The following is a 20,602-nucleotide window of genomic DNA, read 5'->3' on the forward strand; positions in this document are numbered from 1 at the left end:
CCTCTTCAATAAATGGTGCTGGGAAAACTGGACAACTACATGCAAAAGAATGAAATTAGAACACTTCCTAACACCATACAGAAAGATTAACTCAAAATGCATTCAAGTCCTAAATGTAAGGCCAGAAACTAAAAACTCTTAGAGGAAAACATAGGCAGAACACTCGATGACATAAATCAAAGCAAAATCCTCTATGACCCACCTCCTAGAGTAACAGAAATAAAAACAAAAGTAAAAAAGTGAGACAGGATTAAACTTAAAAGCTTTTGCATAGCAAAGGAAACTACAAACAAAGTGAAGAGACAACCCTCAGAATGGGAGAAAATAAAAGTAAATGAAACAACTGACAAAGGATCAATTTCCAAAATATACAAGCAGCTCATACAACTCAATGCCAGAAAAACAAACAACCCAATCAAAAAGTGGGAAAAAGACTTAGACATTTCTCCAAAGAAGACATACAGATGGCTAACAAACACATGAAAAGATGCTCAACATCGCTCATTATTACAGAAATGTAAATCAAAACTACAATGAGATATCACCTTACACCAGTCAGAATGGCCATCATCAAAAAGTCTACAAACAATAAATGCTGGAGAGAGTGTGGAGAAAAGGGAATGCTCTTGCATTGTTAGTGGGAATGTAAACTGTTACAGTCACTATGGAAGATCATATGGAGATTGCTTAAAAAACTAGGAATAAAACCACCATATGACCCAGCAATCCCACTCCTAGGCATATACCCTGAGGAAACCAAAATTGAAAAAGACACATGCATCCCATTGTTCATTGCAGCACTGTTTACAATAGCTAGAACATGGAAGCAACCTAGATGTCCATCAACAGATGAATAGATAAAGAAGTTGTGGTACATATACATAAGGTAATATTACTCAGTCATAAAAAGGAATGTATTTGAGTCAGTTCTAGTGAGGTGGATGAACCTAGAGCCTATTATAAAGAATGAAGTAAGTCAGAAAGAGAAAGATAAACATTATATTTTAAAGCAATATATAGAATCTAGAAAAATGGCACTGAAGAATTTATTTCTTCAGGGCATACAGAAGAATTTCCTTCTGAAGGGCAACAATGTAGAAACAGACATAGAGAATAGACTTTTGGACATGGGAAGAGGGGAGGAGAGGGTGAGATGTATGGAAAGAGTAACATGGAAACTTACATTACCATATGTAAAATAGATAGCCAAAGGGAATTTGCTGTATGGCTCAGGAAACTCAAACAGGGGCTCTGTATAAACCTAGAGGGGTGGAATGTGGAGAGAGATGAGAGGGAAGTTTAAAAGGGAGGGGATATACGTATACCCATAGCTGATTCATGTTGAGGTTTAACAGAAAATAACAAAATTTTGTAAAGCAATTATCTTTCAATAAAATATATATATATAAAAATAATAGTAGTAAAACAGAATACTAAAATCTATACATGTATTATTTCTTTTAATGGTATTTTAAAAGAAAAATGGCTACTCCTCACTCATCAAGAGAACAGATATTTTTCCCAGCATTAAAAGTCAGATGCATTTGGATTTCTACACATTCATAGACAAAAAACCAGGCACATGCTCAGAGACAGGCTCAATACAAATTGAGATATTTAATTCATGTCCAAGGGCTGTGCTCTTAATCCCAGTCAGCCTAAGAGTTGGCTTCCTTAGCATGAAAGCACGCAGTTTATAAAACTGATATTTGGTAAAACTAATACAATTTGTAAAGTTTAAAAATAAAATAAAATTTTTAAAAAATAAAATGAAAAATAAAACTGAATACATGAGAAGAGGCAGGCAGCAAGAAGTAGGAGGCTGAAGATCATAAGAACTCACATGATAGTCCACATTCTACCTGAATGTACATGGATGTACATGGATGTAGTCAGTGCCAATGCTTAGTGCCCAATGGTGGGGCAAAGGCCAGTGTGACTGCAACACCTCTTACACAAAATCTAAGCTCTAGACTCCTGAGGTCCCTGAAATTTGGCCAGATGAAAAAAAAAAAAAAAAAAAACCTGTGCAATTCATTTATTACTGCAGTGTTTCTCAGAGAATTTTACACACGGTTTACTGTGAACCTCCAGGAGTGGGATACTCTAGTCAGTTTCCAAAATTCATGTGAAATAGATTCGTTTTGTTTTATGACACATCTTAAGAAGTAGAGTGTTTTATGGATCCTTGAAGGATATGTGGACATAAGGAATTCAACAAGCCTTTAATCACTAAATGCCCACAATGTTCCAGGCAATGTGCCACCAGACAGAGAATTTGTTCATCAATTAACAGACTGATCAATGAGAAGGGCAGGAGCAGAAAAAGTTCAGTAACTTTGCATTGATGGGCCAGAACTGAATTCCAAGTACTAGTGCTCACAGAGAAGTCAATGCCCTTTCCTGCATCTCTTACCTGTGTGAAAGGCAATTTATTCTTTTTACAGGAAAGTTAGTATCTTTGAAGGGAAATCTAATTTCTGAGTCAAGCAAAGGCCTCCTGCATTCTAATGCAAGATTGGCAGTGGCCTGAAGAAGGAAGCCTTTGGTCTTTCTGGGTTCCAAGTTTCAAATAGCTTGATTAGATATGACAACATTGCTGTTTGCCAAGAGAACTGTCTGAACTCTGTACAAAGAGAAGCATTCTAACCATGTGGCTCTGTGGCTTTAGGTGTTGATGCTTCCATCTTGCTGTCCTCAGAGTTTGCAGAACTTCAGAATTAGCATTTCCTCCTGAGAAGCTTGTTAGAAATGCAGAAATTCAGGCCATGATAAAACTAACTCAGAATCTGAATTTTCACAAAATGCCCATGAGATTTGATGTACATTGAAGCTTAAGAGACACAGCTTCATGTGACATTTGCAGGAGTTTCTGAGAAGAACTTTCTTTAGAAAGATTTCATTTCACCCTTAACAGCTCCATGATCTGTGGCAAGGAAGAGTGATCAGGGTTTGGATCTGGGTTTGCCTGACTGCCAAATCTTCATGCTAATCATTATGAAATACTGTTGCCTGCTACTTAAGTATCTAAACTCTTGAGCATTATCTCTCCCATTTATGAGATGAGGATAATCACACCTAACTATGACTCATTGGAAAAGACTCTGATGCCGGGAGGGATTAGGGGCAGGAGGAGAAGGGGACAAGAGAGGATCTGATGGCTGGATGGCATCACTGACTCGATGGACGTGAGTCTGAGTGAACTCCGGGAGTTGGTGATGGACAGGGAGGCCTGGCGTGCTGCAATTCATGGGGTCGCAAAGAGTTGGACACGACTGAGCGACTGAACTGAACTGAACTGAACTGAATGGAATTTGTGGTGAAATTCTTGAGATAATATACAAAATGCCTCATCCAATGCTTGCTTCATAAATAGTGGTTATTGCTAACAACTAAAAGAAAGGCTTGTAAAGTAATTAGCCTCCAATTAAAATAAATAAATTTATATTAAAAAATAAATTGTGGCAGATTCATTTCGATATTTGGCAAAACTAATACAATTATGTAAAGTTTAAAATAAAAATAAAATTAAATTAAAAAAAATAAATAAAAGGAAAGTGATGATAAAGAAAAGTGGTGAGAAGGAAAAGGGGAATAAGGAGAAAGTGTAGGAGAAGGAGGGGAAAGGCGGAAGAAGAAGAGGAAGGGGCAGGAGTAGAATAGTGATGTGCCTTTGAGGCAACTGGGAGACGCCACTGCCTTGAAGTGATTCTGGGGCAAATGTTGAAAGTGAAGGTAAGGAACAAGAAAAATAAGCAATGAAAAGATAGCATGTCCCTACCTCTACCACTCTAACCAGACACGTCCTCTTCCTACAAAATCTCCTGCCTACATTTGTGTGATTTGAAAGGAGAGCAAAAAACATCTTGAGCTCTGTAAGGGGCTACCAGGAAGGCAGAGCATAAAGCAAGCATATCCTGCTATGACCAAGGACAGCAGTCTGTCTGCACTGGGGTAGAGGTTTCAAGAAAATGCTGCATAAAGAGAATTAGCAGCCCATTACTACAATCTACAGACAGCAGTACCCCAGGCATTGTTGAGGGCAGGCACACGGCAGCAAGATGCATTGATCATAATTCTCCTTGCAAGGGGCAGAAATTCAGTGTAACACAGACTAAGCAAAAGGGGCTTTATTAAAAGGATAGTGACCAGTGGCATGGTTCTAGTCTGATTCAAAATCTCCTCTTTGTGTGTGTGTGTGTGTGCTCAGTCCTATCCAATTCTTTGCAACCCCATGGACTGTAATACATCAGGCTCCCCTGTCCATGGAATTTTCCAGGCAAGAATACTGGAGTCTGCTGCTGTTTCCTCCTCCAGGGGATCTTCATTACCCAGGGATCAAACTCCCATTTCTTGTGTCTCCTGCATTGGCAGGCAGATGTTTTTACCAACTGAGCCACCTGGGAGGCCTATGCAAAATAGATAACTAGTGGGAATTAGCTGTATGATGCAGGGAGCTCAACCTGGTGCTCTGTGACAACCTAGATGGGTGGGATGGGGTGGGAGTTGGGAGGGAGGTTCAAGAAGGAGGGGACATATTTATATCTATGGCTGGTCCGTGTTGATGTATGGCAGATACCGACACCACACTGTAAAACAATTATCCTCCAGTTAAAAATTAGTAAATTTAATACAAAATAAATGAATAAAGCATTTTTTAAAAATCTCCCTTAAGGTAATCAATAGCACTTTGCCTGGGATGGCCCCACCCCAGTTTTGGCACTGAAATTCCCACATCCCAGAAAAAGCCTCGATCACAGGCAAACAGGAACAGTTGGTCACTGCCGCTCAGTGTTTTAATACTGACCTATCCTGGTTCAGCACATGAACAACATTGCTCTTCATTATTTTAAACTGTGTTTACATAATTAACTCAAACCCTTCCATCTATCATCTGTTTATATATCAATATTTATATGTCTTTTCTCGCTCACTCTCTTTAAGATTATTTCCTCAAGGGAAACAAACACCAGCAGAAATCCAGAGACCAGAACAATCAGCTAATTTGGGGGAGAGCAAACGTTACAACTTAGGCACATTTACACTGTGATTTTTTTTTTTTTCCTGTTAGTCACAACCCTCATAAGTTTCAGGGACAAACACCAGGACCAACCTGAAAACCTTCTGGCATGTGCAGAACAAAAATAGCAGGCTAGAACAAATAAGCAATTCTGGTCTGGGAATGCAGTCCGGGATTTGCCCTTTCAAAGGGCAGCGGTCTAACAGCTTGTTAGTTAGCCTTTCTAAAGGCCAGCAACTAGGAAAGTAGACCATTGGGTGTGGGTCACTCCACAGAAAACAAGCCATGTCCCTCTGGCTATTTGCAATGCAATAAGCAGCCGTGGGCCAGGAGGAAAGCCAGGTCCTTTCGGTCAGGGGCACCAGAATGGAATTTCAAAATATTGCTCTAACTCTAGAAGTACTTGACCGAGAAGCACCTTTATAGGATTATATTCCAAGGAAATGAACTCAGTAGCCAAGAAAAAGATTTATATACAAAAAATGACAATTTCAGAGTTATTTACAAATGTCTGTGAATATATACACATAGACATTGTTAACCACAACAGAATGATTGAACAATAGTATGCCTATATAATAGCTATTGACAGAAATAAAAGTAGCATTAGTTGAACATGGTAGTGTGCTCCATGCTTGAAATAGCCTATCTCATGAGATCCTTACAATTCAGGTAGGCACTTTTTCTCCCCTCATTTTATTCATTAGAAGATAGAGGCTTAAAGAGATTAAAATGAATTGCCCAAAGTCATACAGACCATAAGTTGCAGGAGGAGAACACACACCAAGGTCTTTTGGATACCAGAGCCAAAGTGTACCTTTTCTGCAATAACTGTTTTAAAAAAAAATTCAAAAATGAATGCAAAGTAAGGTGAATATTTTTCATTTTCAATAAGAGTAGCATCTGTTCTAGCTCAGATTCTACCTGTATTTTAGCAGGACATATTTGGGTCTTGGAAATGATTATTTATTTTCACTAAACATAGTATTTGAGCAACAGCAATGACAAAAGCTATACATCTTAAGAGTAGCTATTTCAGCTAAATTAATCTAAAACAGCCATCTGCAATGATGAATCTCAAACTAATTTTTACAGTTTCTAATTCCTCTGCCCTACAGAGGAATGTGCCTCTAGATTCTATTTTATCCTCCGTTTATCCTCTGTTTAGAGGATATATTATCTTTAAATAAGAAGGCAAATGTTATCTGAGCAAAGGCTAGGGACACATTCTGTGCCCTTAATACAAATAATTTTAAGCAGTTTGACAGATAGAGTGCCATTACATCATTTCAGATACTAATGGGCATAATAACTCTTCTGCTTCCTCCTGAAAGAGAGCTCTAAAGTGAGACAACTGAATGAAAAGAAAATGTCAAGTTATTTATGGATTCCATTGCTATTTTATGACACCTAGAAAGAAGGTGGTCTCTTTGTGGAACTATGTGTCTAGCTTTTACTGAACAGCATCTTCTTCCACATCTTCAGGAAATCTGCCCAGATTTTACTTGCAAACCATCCTTTTCATCTTAGTGCACAGGCCTCAGTGGGGCTGATGCATCCTCAGCCTAAGGGATAACTTTGAATAAAAGCCTAAATAATCAGAGCCTCACATCCCCAAGCCACAGATAATTGAGGACAGATTTGACAGGTGGGAGACCCCTCAGAGCCAACAAGACTCAATTCTGGGACCTCTGCTAAAATATTTGGGGCTTCCCAGGTGGCTCAGCAGTAAAGAACCCACCTGCAGTGCAGGAGATGCAGGAGACTTGGGTTCAATCCCTGGGTGAGTAAGGAAGATCGCCTGGAGGAGGGCATGGCAACCCACTCCAGTATTCTTGCCTGGAGAATCCCATGCATGGACAGAAGAGCCTGGTGGGCTATAGTCCATAGGGTTGCGGATTCAGACACAACTGAAGCAACAGAACACGCATGCACAGGCTAAAATATTTAGGGAAGAGAAAATCTTATTCCTCGTGCTCAGTTTTGGCTGCAGTGTCTTGCCTTGAGGAGTTTGCTATCCATACAGTCCCCTCTATGTCCTGTGTCTCACAAGAGAAACAGGAGACACAGGAGAAGGAAGAGCTAATCAATTTAATAATTCAATTCAATAACCATGGGAATTAAAATAAGGTTATACTTGGGTGGAAAACTACACTTTAACCAATATAAATTATCAATTTATCAATATATATTCAAACTAAATATTTTCTTCCTTACCATTGCCCTGTCATGTAAAAATCCTAGTGAATTAACAAAGCGAGCATCAAAATCCATTTTTATCTTTCTCCCTAGCATCCCCACTAGATTGTATTTATAGATCTGAAAATTCATTTTGCATAGAAGTTGTTGAGTGTTTGCACTGAACTGGAAACTAAATTTAAAGTTTTAGGGTTTTTTTAATGCAAAACTGGAGATACAGAAGGGCATGAGAGGCCATTAAGCCCTTTGGGAAATTTGCCCAAGTCCCACAGTTAACTGGGCTTCCCCTGTGGCTCAGCTGGTAAAGAATCCACCTGCAATGTGGGAGACCTGGTTTGATCCCTGGGTTGGGAAGATTCCCATCCAGTATTCGGCCTGGAGAATTCCATGGATTGTATAGTCCGTGGGGTAGGGAAGAGTTGGACATGACTGAGCAACTTTCACTTTCTTTCACTTCACAGTTAACTGATCCATAGAAAATCTGGTCTTTAAATCCTCAAGCCAGTGTTCTTTCTGTAGTATTACAAAACATTTTATCCTGTCATTGAAGCAATCATCTTAATAAATAAAGATACCATCTACACAAAAAATAGACATTGTGTGTTTTAATATTTGTAAAACACACAGTTCTATCATGTATGTGGATGCCTCCTTAAAGTAGAACATGTTCCCTCTGATTGCAACACACGTCATCCTTCTCTCTTCAAAGAATTAGGAGTCCTATCTTGGACTTCAACTCAAATTCTGCTCCTTCTTCTGACTCCTGCCAACAGAACAGGTTCATCTGTTATATTGTACTCTGTATTTGCAACTGCTACGTACAGATGGGCGTGTCTTCCTACTAGAATGTGAGGTCTTTATTCATTGTAGAGATTTCTATCTCCAGTTAGTAATACGAACCAGTGTGTGGAATACAGTAAGCTCTGTACATTTATTACCTATTAATAATAATATGATATACTTACTATATGTTAGGAACTATTCTAAATAATATAAACACACAGTAAGTTACATTTAATCTTCATTATAGGAACTTTATCAACATCCCCATTTTATAAGCATGAAAGCTGACACAAAGATTATGGAGCTAGTAAGAGGCAGAGCTGATTTTAAGCCCAAAAGATCCAATCCCACTGTCCAAGATTTTGCTGCTGTGATACAATGTTTCAATGCATACTTTTTAGTATATCATACGATATCCAGTTTGAGATAATGAAATTCAGTGTATACAATACAGATAATGAATTCCTTGCCAAAAGAAGTTGGCCTGTGTAGGGAATCTCCTGCATTTTCTCTGAGAAGTTTGAATGTTTAGTTGGCATGTGTTTATTCATACTAGTTGATCAATCCCTGTTTGTCAGATGATGGATTCATGGATAAACAAAGGAAACCCACAAAAGCTATATAAGTTGAAAAATAATGCTAAAAAGTCATTTAAAATCATGCCAGATTTCAAAATTCCTTGCTTTTATACTTGCTGTGCATTATTTGTATAGGAAAATGAGATCACAAAGCATCAGAAGGTTACAAAATTATAAATCCCAAGGATAATCCTTTGCATCATGAGATTAGAAAAGTACCTTATTTCCTTGCACTTTAAATATTTAATCTTCTCCTTAAAAATATCCCATTGGTCTAGCATAAATTCATGTTGAGAAGGTACAATATAACGTATGTCAACACAGCATTAAGTGTTCATGTCATTTCTTTAGATATCAATAAACTTCTTCTAGATATAATTTTCTGATTAAAATGAAGCTAATTAAAAATAAATTAAAAGTAAACATGCACAGACTGCTTTCTGTTATGGTCTTGATTCAGAGGTAGAAATGGGAATGCCTTATTTTGTCAACCTTATCCTTTTCAAGATTCCTGGTGGAACCTTAATAATTAGATGCAGCAATTGGGAACTTTGGGTTCATTGGATTGCAGACAGGAGGACCACGAGCAGTTATTTGAATGAGATAACATTTTGTAACACCCAGATGTGGACTTTGCACGGTTGTGACCAAACAGCGGACATCTTCATGTCTGCAAGTTTCCAGGTAGAGATGGTACTCAATGATTTCAGGGACCAGTGTAAAGTTTCTGGTTATAACTGGAGTTAAAGCAAGGATTTTACTTTAAAGTCATGGAAAAACATTTAAAGTTTTACATACAGTCTTGCCCTTGGATACACACATGTGGACAGACACACTCTCATAGACATTATAATGTAAAAATCTGTATGCACTTCTATGGCAATGATAACTCTAGATCACTGCCACTATTACAAAGACTGCAACACCAGGAACAACATATCCCATGTCATAAATAATTGTTCTTTGGATGGCCACTGGGAGTTAGAAACTTGCCTGATATACCAAGTTACATTTATCTCTGAAGTATGACTGTGAGTATCAGATACTGGGAAGGTCAATTTGACACAATGAAACAACTTGTTTCTGGAAGTATACAAATATACCAAATTATGGCAAATCAGCTTGAATACATACACCTCAAATCATTTTTCCCCAGAGGCTGATTTATTTTCTAAAATAATTTCTTTCTACTCATTCACTGACACAAATGTAGCATACGTTTTTCATGGTTCTTGTTATTGTCATGGATGTTTCATCCCAAGTGATGTATCTTAACATTAGAATTTTTAAAAACAATGGAAGTTACTGGCAGAATATCCCAGATATTTAAAATCATAAGGAACTTTATTGATTATGAAGTTCATTCAACCTCTATACTCCTGTTTGGTTTTGCAAAGTCTCTGTAATCATCAAGCTTTAAAAACAAGAGTAAGCATGTTCTTTGGAGGTTAAAGTACTGTGTCAAGAATTCATAACCCTCCCCCTTCTTCTCTGAAGTTAAATAATATTCAGCATTAAGATGGACTGGATGAATGCCCTCTCAGCAGAACAATTAGGATGACAAATACCCTCCTCTTTCCTGATGACAACGATGGCCTCAAGTTTCAACAGTTCCTGTGTCCTAATTGCTGCCAAGAAAAGGTCAATATCCACTCTGCCAAGATTAATACTGCAGTTCGGGGCAGGCATTCTTCACAACCTGAGCAGGCATTCTTAGTTGCCTCATCTGGCCTGTGAATCAATGCAGTCATAGGCGGACCCCAGTCTGCTGTGCAACTTAGAGAAAAAAGGATGTGTTCATATATTAGTGGCACAAAACAGACACACTTAGTGACTGTGCACGTTAATGTTTAACAATGAGCTCTCCAGAAAGACGTGGGCTGATGAAGTGGAAAACTTGGAAAGGAGAAAAGATTTTGTGGTGTTCACCATTTCTATGTTCTATATACTTCTACCAGCCTATTGCAAGCTACCAACATGACATAAATGGGTTTGCAGAACAAGTGGCTCTTGTGAGCCAGTGTGAGCTGAATATACATCAAGTAATTCCATCAATAAATGAAATTTGACCAACGTAGCAAGTGCTACAAAGAAAATACTGTTAGAATGTTAGTTCAAGGAAGTATATAATAAAAGTATTTTTCTTTGACAGGGAAGTCAGTGGAGCAGTGGCAGATGGTACTATTCTTTCACCTCCTTTCTAACCCCCCAACACACATCCCATCCCACGGGCGTTCACCACTTCAGTATATGCTAGTAGCAGGCCACTGCAAACACCTGCAGCTTTCCATCTAAAGGATTTCTCTCAGCCTGCATGTGGGGGCACAAGAAGTACCAGGGACTTAATGCTCTTGAGAGCAGACTTCAGACCATGACAGTTGGGAGCAGGAGGGTAAACAGTCCAGCTTCATTATCCTCAGCTGGGACCACTCTGAGATGAGTTCCACACCATCTCCCAGGAGGGCCCACAGGCTTGAGCCCCAGGTGCCCTTCCATGTAAGCTGCTCATGAATGCACCTTCGCTTCATGAGGTGCCTTGTGCCCACTCCTAATAGTTCTTCCTAGAATAACCTTCTAATTAAACTACTTGTACTCCAAAATCTCTGTCTCCGAGTCTGCCCTATGGACAATGAGCCGAAGACTGTAATCTCTTCTAAACAAATAGAGTTCAACCTGAAGAAAGAGTAGGAGTCAAGTAATAGAAAAGGGGAGAAGGATCTTCCAGGCAGAGGGAAGGACACCCACACATGTACTTCTATAACATGATGTACGCATTCCTGAAACTCACCATGCTATGCAAAATGTACAATAAATATTGTGGTGTGTGTGTGTGTGAGTCACTTAGTTATGCCTGACTCTTTGTGACCCCATGGACTGTAGCCTACCAGGCTCTTCTGTCTGTGGGATTCTCCAGGCAAGAATACTGGATTGGATTGCCATGACCTTCTACAGGGGATCTTCCTGGACTAAGAATCAAACCCGGGTCTCCTGCATTGCAAGCAGATTCTTAACCTTGTGTGCCACCAGGGAACTTATGCAAAAAAATGATTCAGGACAAAACCCTCAAAAACTTCACAAAAGTCACACAAACATTATAGGAACCTCGTAAAAGTGGTAACAGGGTTCTAGACATGTTAAATGGTTAAAATAGATAAACTATTTGTGAACATAGCCATGATAAAGATTATAGTTGGTGACTTATTCCAAGCAGTGGAGGTTTATCAAAAGCTGCAATCTTTAGCAGGTTTAAATTCTGGAGCATGCGATGTGCCTTTAAAATATATGTTCTTGGAGACAGAGTTGGGGAGGGGCAGGCAAAACAGGTGAAGGGAATTAAGAAATACAAATTTTCATCTATAAACAAATCATGGAGATGTGGTGTACAGAATAGGGACATATACTCAATAACACTTGAATAATTCTATATAATGATGGATGGTAACTAGACTTATCATGGTGATCATTTCATAATGTATAACAATATCAAGTTACTATGTGGTATACCCAAAACTAATATCACATTGTCTGTCCATTATAATCTAAATAAAGAAAGAAAGAAAAGATATGTCTTTTGAGGCATGCATTTCTGATAGATATCTATTTCTTCAAAATTGGTGATTCAATCCAATGAATACCTTCTTCAATTAAGCTGAGTAAACTCTTTTGGGGGCTTTCTCACCTGCACTCATAGCTTCCCCTGACAACTGAAGGCTTTAAAAATTGTTGTGATGTTTGAAGCCACCAAACCAGCCACTTGGAGCACTAAAAGGCGCCACGTCTTCAGGATTAGATGACTTCATTTATGGTCTTCACATGTAGACAGTGCTTTCTCTTTGATGCTGAGAAAGGCTGTTCCTGATTTTTTTGTTCTGTCTTTGGTCTGAAATCCATATGCTTAACAGTCTGTCCATTTCTTTTATCCCTTTAGGCCCTGTTCTTATTGACTTCACAGGACTTAAAGTCATAGACCTCTCTTTTATTTTCATGGCATTATCTCTGATAGTCCCCAAGGTGGATTCCTTTATGCCTGTTGCTCAGAAATTTCCACATGTTTTCTCACTTCTTTCAATACTTAAAGCATCCCTGTTGCATACAATGCTTAGTGATTTTAACCCAGGACACTAAAACAACTTTGGGATGTTGGGTGAGTGTTTTCATTTTAATGTAGAAAAGTTTCACAAATACAAAAGAAGAGCAAAATACATCGCAGGCTGTCATAGGCAGTAAACCAAGATAGGCAGTAGACGTTTGAGGTGTGCATGCATATGTGAGCACATTTTTTGCACCCTTGCACAGCTCAAGTCAACTCAGTGTACTTTTCCGCATTCACCTAGTGTTTCTCACAGATGTAATAGCACATAAGTAAATGAGAAATCCATGTCATGCTCAAATTGTTCCCTAATATATCAATCATGTTGGAACAAATTCACATTTTCAAAGCAGGCACTTGAGCAGAACTAACTGACTCTAATGTGTGTGTGTGTGTGTGTGTGTGTGTGTGTGTGTAATACAAAATAAAGTGTTAATTACAGATGTGAGTCAACAACATAAAAAAAACAATATGCCACCTGAATTCTCTGCTAAAATGCTCTGACCTCTTTCAATTTGTTATATTAGGGAAATGTGTCTTGTTTTAAATGATGACAAAACAGATATACCTATCATTTGCAATACTTTGAAACTGTAAAGAGAGATTACAGATTATATATTAAAGGAAATCAGAGTATCAATGTCCCTGGTAAAGCTGAACACTGCTCAATTTGTACAATATAAGGACCAATGCTTGAATAGCATTTTAGAGCAAATTGCAAGCAGAACATGAGGTGGGGGTTTATGTTCGAGAGATGTATTAAGGGAGTCTTCTCAAGGAGAGACATGTAAGGAAGGGAAGGTAGCTTAAAGGGAGTAGCGAAGAAACTAAGTAAAGATGTTGTTTTCGGTTGGTCTACCTGATGACGGGAAAGATAGAAGGCAGGAGGAGAAGGGGACGGCAGAGAATGAGATGGTTGCATGGCATCACCGACTCAAAGGACATGAGTTTGAGCAAGCTCCGGGAGACAGTGAAGGAAAGGGAAGCCTCATGTGCTGTAGTCCATGGGGCTGCAAAGAGTCGAACATGGACATGACTGAGCTACTGAACTATTCCCTCTGAAAGTTCTAGAGTACATGCTGCAGTGTCTGTCCCATTGTGATATGCAGCAGTCACCACTGGCCATGGGAGAGGGGACATAACTCCAAGAAACTACTAGAAAAGGCTATGTAATGACCAAAGTTCAGTTCAGTTCAGCCGCTCAGTCATGTCCGACTCTGTGCGACCCCATGGACTGCAGCACACCAGGCTTCCCTGTCCATTACCAACTCCTGGAACTTGCTCAAACTCATGTCCATCGAGTCAGTGATGCCATCCAACCATCTCATCCTCTTTTGTCCCCTTCTCCTCCTGCCTTCAACCTTTCCCAGCATCAGGGCCTTTTCCAATGACTCAGTTCTTCACACCAAGTGGCCTAAGTTTCGAGCTTCAGCTTCAGCATCAGTCCTTCCAATGAATATTAAGGACTGATTTCCTTTAGGATTGACTGGTTTGATCTCCCTGCAGTCCAAGGGACTCTCAACAGCCTTCTGCAACACCACAGTTCAAAAGCATCTATTCTTCAGTGCTCAGCTTTCTTTATGGTTCATCTCATATCCATACATGACCACTGGAAAAACCATAGCTTTGACTAGATGGACCTTTGTTGGCAAAGTAATGTCTCTGCTTTTTAAAACACTATCTAGGTTGGTCATAGCTTTTCTTCCAAGGAGCAAGCATCTTTTAATTTTATGGCTGCATTCACCATCTGCAGTAATTTTAGAGCCCAAGAAAATAAAGCCTGTCACTGTTTCCATTTTTACCCCATCTTTATGCCATGAAGTGTTGAGACCAGATGCCATGATCTTAGTTTTTTGAATGTTGAGTTTTAAGCCAGTATTTTCACTCTCCGCTTTCACTTTCATCAAAAGGCTTTTTAGTTCCCTTTTGCTTTCTGCATAAGGGTGGTATCTTCTGCATATCTGATGTTATTGATATTTCTCCCAGCAATCTTGATTCCAACTTGTGCTTCATCCAGTCCAGCACTTCTCATGATGTACTCTGCATATAAGTTAAATAAACAGGGTGACAATACACAGCCTTGATGTACTTCTTTCCCAATTTCAAACCAGTCAATTGTTCCATGTCCAGTTCTAACTGTTGCTTCTTGACCTGAGTACAGATTTCTCAGGAGGCAGGTCAAGTGGTCTGGTATTCCCATCTCTTGAAGAATTTTCCACAGTTTGTTGTGATCCACACAGTCAAAAGCTTTAATGTAGTCAGTGAAGCAAAAGTAGATGTTTTTCTGGAATTCTGCCTTTTCTATAATCCAACAGATGTTGGCAATTTGATCTCTGGTCCCTCTGCCTTTTCCAAATCCAAGTTGAACATCTGGAAGTTCTCAGTTCATGTACTGTTGAAGCCTAGCTTGGAGAATGCTGAGCATTACTTTGCTAGTGTGTTATATGAATGCAATTGTGTGGTAGTTTGAACATTCTTTGGCATTGCCTCTCTTTGGGATTGGAATGAAAACTGACCTTTTCCTGTCCTGTGGCCACTGCTGAGCTTTCCAAATTTGATGGCACATTGAGTGCAGCACTTTCACAGCATCCTCTTTTAGGATTTGAAATAGCTCTACTGGAATTCCATCACCTCCACTAGTTTTGTTCGTAGTGATACTTCCTAAGGCCCACTTAACTTTGCATTCCAGGATGTCTGGCTCTAGGTGAGTGATCACACCATCGTAGTTATCTGGATCGTGAAGATCTTTTTTGTATAGTTCTTCTGTGTATTCTTGCTATCACTTCTCAATATCTTCTGCTTCTGTTAGGTCCATACCACTTCTGTCCTTTACTGTGCCCATCTTTGCATGAAATATTCCCTTGGTATCTCTAATTTTCATGAAGAGATCTCTAGTCTTTCCCATTCTATTGTCTTCCTCTATTTCTTTTCATTGATCATGGAGGAAGGCTTTCTTATCTCTCCTTGTTATTCTTTGGAACTCTGCATTCAGTTTGGTATATCTTTCCTTTTCTCCTTTGCCTTTAGCTTCTCTTCTCTTCTCAGCTATTTGTAAGGCCTCCTCAGACAACCATTTTGCCTTTTTGCATTTCTTTTTTTTTTTTTGGAATAGTTTTGATCACTGCCTTCTGTACAATGTTACAAAAATCATCCATAGTTCTTCAGGCATTCTATCAGATCTAAACTTTTGAATCTATTTGTCACTTCCACTGTATAATTGTAAGGGATTTGATTTAGGTCATAACTGAATGGTCTAGTGGTTTTCCCTACTTTCTTCAATTTAAGTCCTAATTTGGCAATAAGGAGTTCGTGTTCTGAGCCACAGTCAGCTCCCAGTCTTGCTTTTGCTGACTGTATAGAGTTTCTCCATCTTTGCCTGCAAAGAATATAATCAACCTGTTTTCGGTTTTGACCATCTGGTGATGTTCATGTGTAGAGCCATGTCTTGTTTTGTTGGAAGAGGGTGCTTGCTATGACCAGTGTGTTCTCTTGGCAAAACTCTATTAGCCTTTGCTCAGGTTCATTCTGTACTCCAAGGGCAAACTTGCCTGTACTCCAGGTATCTCTTGACTTCCTACTTTTGCATTCCTGTCCCCTATAATGAAAAGGACATATTTTGTTGGTGTTACTTCTACAAGATCTTGTAAGTCTTCACAAAACTGTTCAACTTAAGCTTCTTTAGCATTAGTGGTTGGGGCATAGACTTGGATTACTGTGATATTGAATGGTTTGCCTTGGAAATGAACAGAGATCATTCTGTCATTTTTGAGATTGGACCCAAGTACTGCATTTTGGACTCTTGTTGACTATGTGGGCTACTCCATTTCTTTTAATGGATTCATTGCCCATAATGATCCAACTGCAGTCCTCCAAAGAAGGCTGGGGTGATGAGCCATTAATAGCAGCACCTACAGCAGCTTGCATCAAATGGATAAAAGGGATCCCAGAATATCTGAGCAGGGTAACATCAGTATGTGCTATATATATCTGCAGATATATATCTAGATGCATGCATCAAATGGATAAAAGGGATCCCAGAGTATCTGAGCAGGGTACCAACAGTATCTCCTATATACATCTGCTATATACTTACCCTCTATAGAAGGGAAGCACTATTGTTGAAGACTATGTGAATCAAGATCTGACATATTATCTTATTCAAGCTTCTCAATTATCTTGTATGATAGATATTATTTTCACCATTGTACAAATAAATTTGAGACTATTGGTGTTTAACCAATTTATTCCCTGCCACACAGTAGTTAATGTGAGAGTCTATTACATGATCTTTTTAACGTATGGCTCATTGCCTTTCTCCATTGTAATGCTATATTAGATATTTGTTTTGTTTTGAGATTTTATTTGCGAGGTTAGCTTGGTGTTAACCACAAAAATCTTCCTTTAAATGAAAGCTTATTTTAAAACCTATGTAGATGTGAAATGAAAGTGATTTTTCTTGGATCTCCATCCCATGGTGGCACAAATAAGGCGCTATCACAACCTCACTGAATTACACCTTGTTGAGAGACAATTCTCCACGGGTTTCTTGTGTTTCTTCCATCTTCTGGGCAAAGGCACTGAACTCTTTTATTTTGGACTATCTTTGCAAAGATATTTGTAGAGCAAACAGCATGGAAAATAAAGATAGTGTCTCTCTTGGGGCAGAGGATGGATTTCTTTCCTGAGCAGATTCTGGTGGCAAATGTTCTTTATAAGATAGGATATTTTCCAAAACTAGGATTTCTTGACTGAGAAACAGACCCACTGTGTATGTAGCATGTGTGCATGTGTGCTAAACTGCCCTAGTCATATCCCACTCTTTGTGACCCTGTGGACTGTAGCCCAGCAGGCTCCTCTGTCCCTGGGATTCTCCAGGCAATAATAATGGAGTGGGTTGCCATGCCTTCTTCCAGCGGACACGGGGATTGAAACTGCATCTCTTATGCTTCCTGCACTGGCAGGCGGGTTCTTTACCACTAATGCCAGCTGAGAAGCCCCGTGTATAGCATACACTTCTGCATTGCCCCATAGCTTCTGGGGACAGGGGATACCAGTAGGAACATGAAGCTCATGTTGTCTTGCTTGCTGTGACCAAGTCTTCTGTCTCTGACCCACAAGTCTTGTGTTTTCTGCCAACCTCTGTGAAACTGTGACAGATGAGCTTGTTGGCTTACAGGAAGGGTAAAATCTCATACCTTTCCCAGTTTCTGGCACTTTCTGTTCACATAGGTCCCACTGAAATAATACTCATAACCAGCCTTGCCTAATGAAGAAGCTTCTGAATTTGAACATATAATGCAGTTAAAATCGGTTCTCATTATCCCCTAGGATATTCTGAACCAAGCTGGCAGCCGAGGAAGGACCCATGCCTTTGACAGTCAGATTCACTTCAGGCATGTCAGCAGCGCACTGATGTGCCATGAATGTTTCCAAATGGAACAATTTGGAACAAAGCTGGCAGACAGAATGGCCCTCTCGAAAGCTGTGAAGGGCGTTTGGCCATTTAGGCTACTTACTGGAAGCATTGAGAGTTTGGATTTTAACTGGATTGCCTGGTGTTTCTTCTCTGTGTGAGTTCCCTTTATAAAATCACTGCACAGTGTGCGTTTGAGAGTTAGGAGAAACGCAGATACTCTAGGGTCTGTTACAAGTATCAAGATGGGAGTAGAAAGCACAATACTCACGAAAGCTAGGAAAAGTTGCAGTGACTGCATATATAAGACACATACTATATCAATATTTACTATATTCAATATTTAAAGCATTGAATTCAATGTTGTATATTAATACCTATAACTATAGCTCTGCACAAACACTGCTATTGCTTTTGAGAATTTTTGAGACAATAGTACTTTTCATACACTTTCATATATGAAATTAGACAAAATGTCATATGCCATATATATAATATCTTACTTAATCTTCACAATTACCTTGTAAAACCTGCTATTATTTAGAGTTTTTATTAGTGAACTAGTTGAAACTACAGATTTTGTACTTACTCCATAAAAAACAGTTGATAGTTTGCCAAAATGAAATTCCCTAGTGACTAAAATAAGAATTTTCTTTTATTTTTTTTTGAAGTATAGTTGATTTACAATATTGTGTTACTTTTAGGTGTATAGCAAAGAGATTCAGTTATATATATGTTCTTTTCCATTATGGGTTGCTGTTTCCTGTGCTATACAGTAATTCCTTGTTGTTTATCTATTTTATATAAAGTAATGTGTGCCTGTTTATCCCAAACTCCTAATTTACCCCCTCCTCCTCTCTTTCCCTTTGGAAAAGAGCAGCTTGTTTTCTATCTCTATGAATCTGTTTGTGTTTTGTAAGTAAGTTCATTTGTAGTATTTTTTAGGTTCCACATGTAAGTGATATAGTATGTCTTTCTCTGTCTGACTTACTTCCCTTGGTATGATAATCTCTAGGTCTACCGCTGTTGCTGCAAATGGCATTATTTCGTCCTTCTGTGACTGAGTAGTATTCCATTGTGTCTCTGTACCACATCTTATTTATCCATCCATCTGCTGATGGACACTTAGGTTGCTTTCATGTCTTGGCTATTATAAATAGTGATGTCATGGACACTAGGCTGCAGGTATCCTTTTGAATTAGATTTTCATCTTTTTCAGATATACATCCAGGAGTGGAATTGCTGGATCTTATGGTAACTCTATTTTTTGTTTTTTGAGGGACATCCATACTGTTTCCATAGTGGCTGCATCGATTTTTTTACAGTCTAACTAACAGTGTAGGAGGATTTCCTTTCCCCAAACCCTCTGCAACATTTATTATTTATAGACTTTTGATGATGGCCATTCTGACCCATCAAGGAGGGCATGGCAACCCACTCCAGTACTCCTGCCTAGGGAATCCTATGAACACAGGAGCCTGGTGGGCTACAGTCCACAGGGTCACAAATAGTTGGACGTGACTGAAACGACTTAGCACACAAGCACATTCTGACTCGCATAAGGTGACTCTTCATTGCAGTTTTGATTTGCATTTCTCTAATAATTAGCAATGCTAAGCATCTTTTCATGTGTCTGTTGGTCATCTGGTTATCTTCTTTGGAAAAGTGTCTATGTAGGTCTTCTGCCCATTTTATGATTGGTCTTTTGCTTATGAGAATTTTAGATTAAGTATATGATTGTCATCCTTTTCAGTTTGTATAGCATATAGCAAATAAAATTTATATTCATATAAGCATAAATATTGGAATAAGTATAGAATATTGAATATATATACAAAGATAAAAACAAGTTGATATGTCAATATGAAATAAAACTAACAGTTAATATAAAATATCAAATAATACATAAATATAATAATAATTCACTACAGTTGATATAATTAATATTTTTGGATCATTTATCATATGCTTGGTGTCTTGCTAAATTTATTACCTACATCCTCTACTTAATTGTCAGCACAACCAGTGAGAAAGCTACTAATATTTCAAAGTTTCCAAATAAAGAAGCTGCATTTGAGAGAGGTAAATTATATAATCTAAGGTCGAATATCTATAGTAAGTAGCATACTTGGTATTCAAATTTGGTCCTCTTCAATTCCAGAATATAAGATTTTAAGCACTTCTTCACAGGATTTGGTACAAGAGCACAAGATTAGCAGTAGCTAACATAATCAGTGATATAAATATTAATAGCACAAGCATAGAAACATATATGAAACTTGTGTAGGCTACTTCTCTCTTGACTTCAGTTGCCCCATCTGAAGAGATAGGAATGGATTTTTTTCTTCTTTTATTATTTCTTTTAACCAGAAATGTATTTTATAACCTGTAAAGGTCATTTCTGGCTTTAATCTTCTGAGATTCTGTGTCATTTGTTTCTCCTCTGTGTTGATCTGAGCTTGTCGGTCCCCACTTCATCAGAACTTCAGTGCTTATTCACTGCCTCCCTCAGATGGTCT

The sequence above is a fragment of the Bos mutus genome, chromosome 18 (genome assembly GCF_027580195.1).
Source record: "Bos mutus isolate GX-2022 chromosome 18, NWIPB_WYAK_1.1, whole genome shotgun sequence".
NCBI lineage: Eukaryota > Metazoa > Chordata > Mammalia > Artiodactyla > Bovidae > Bos > Bos mutus.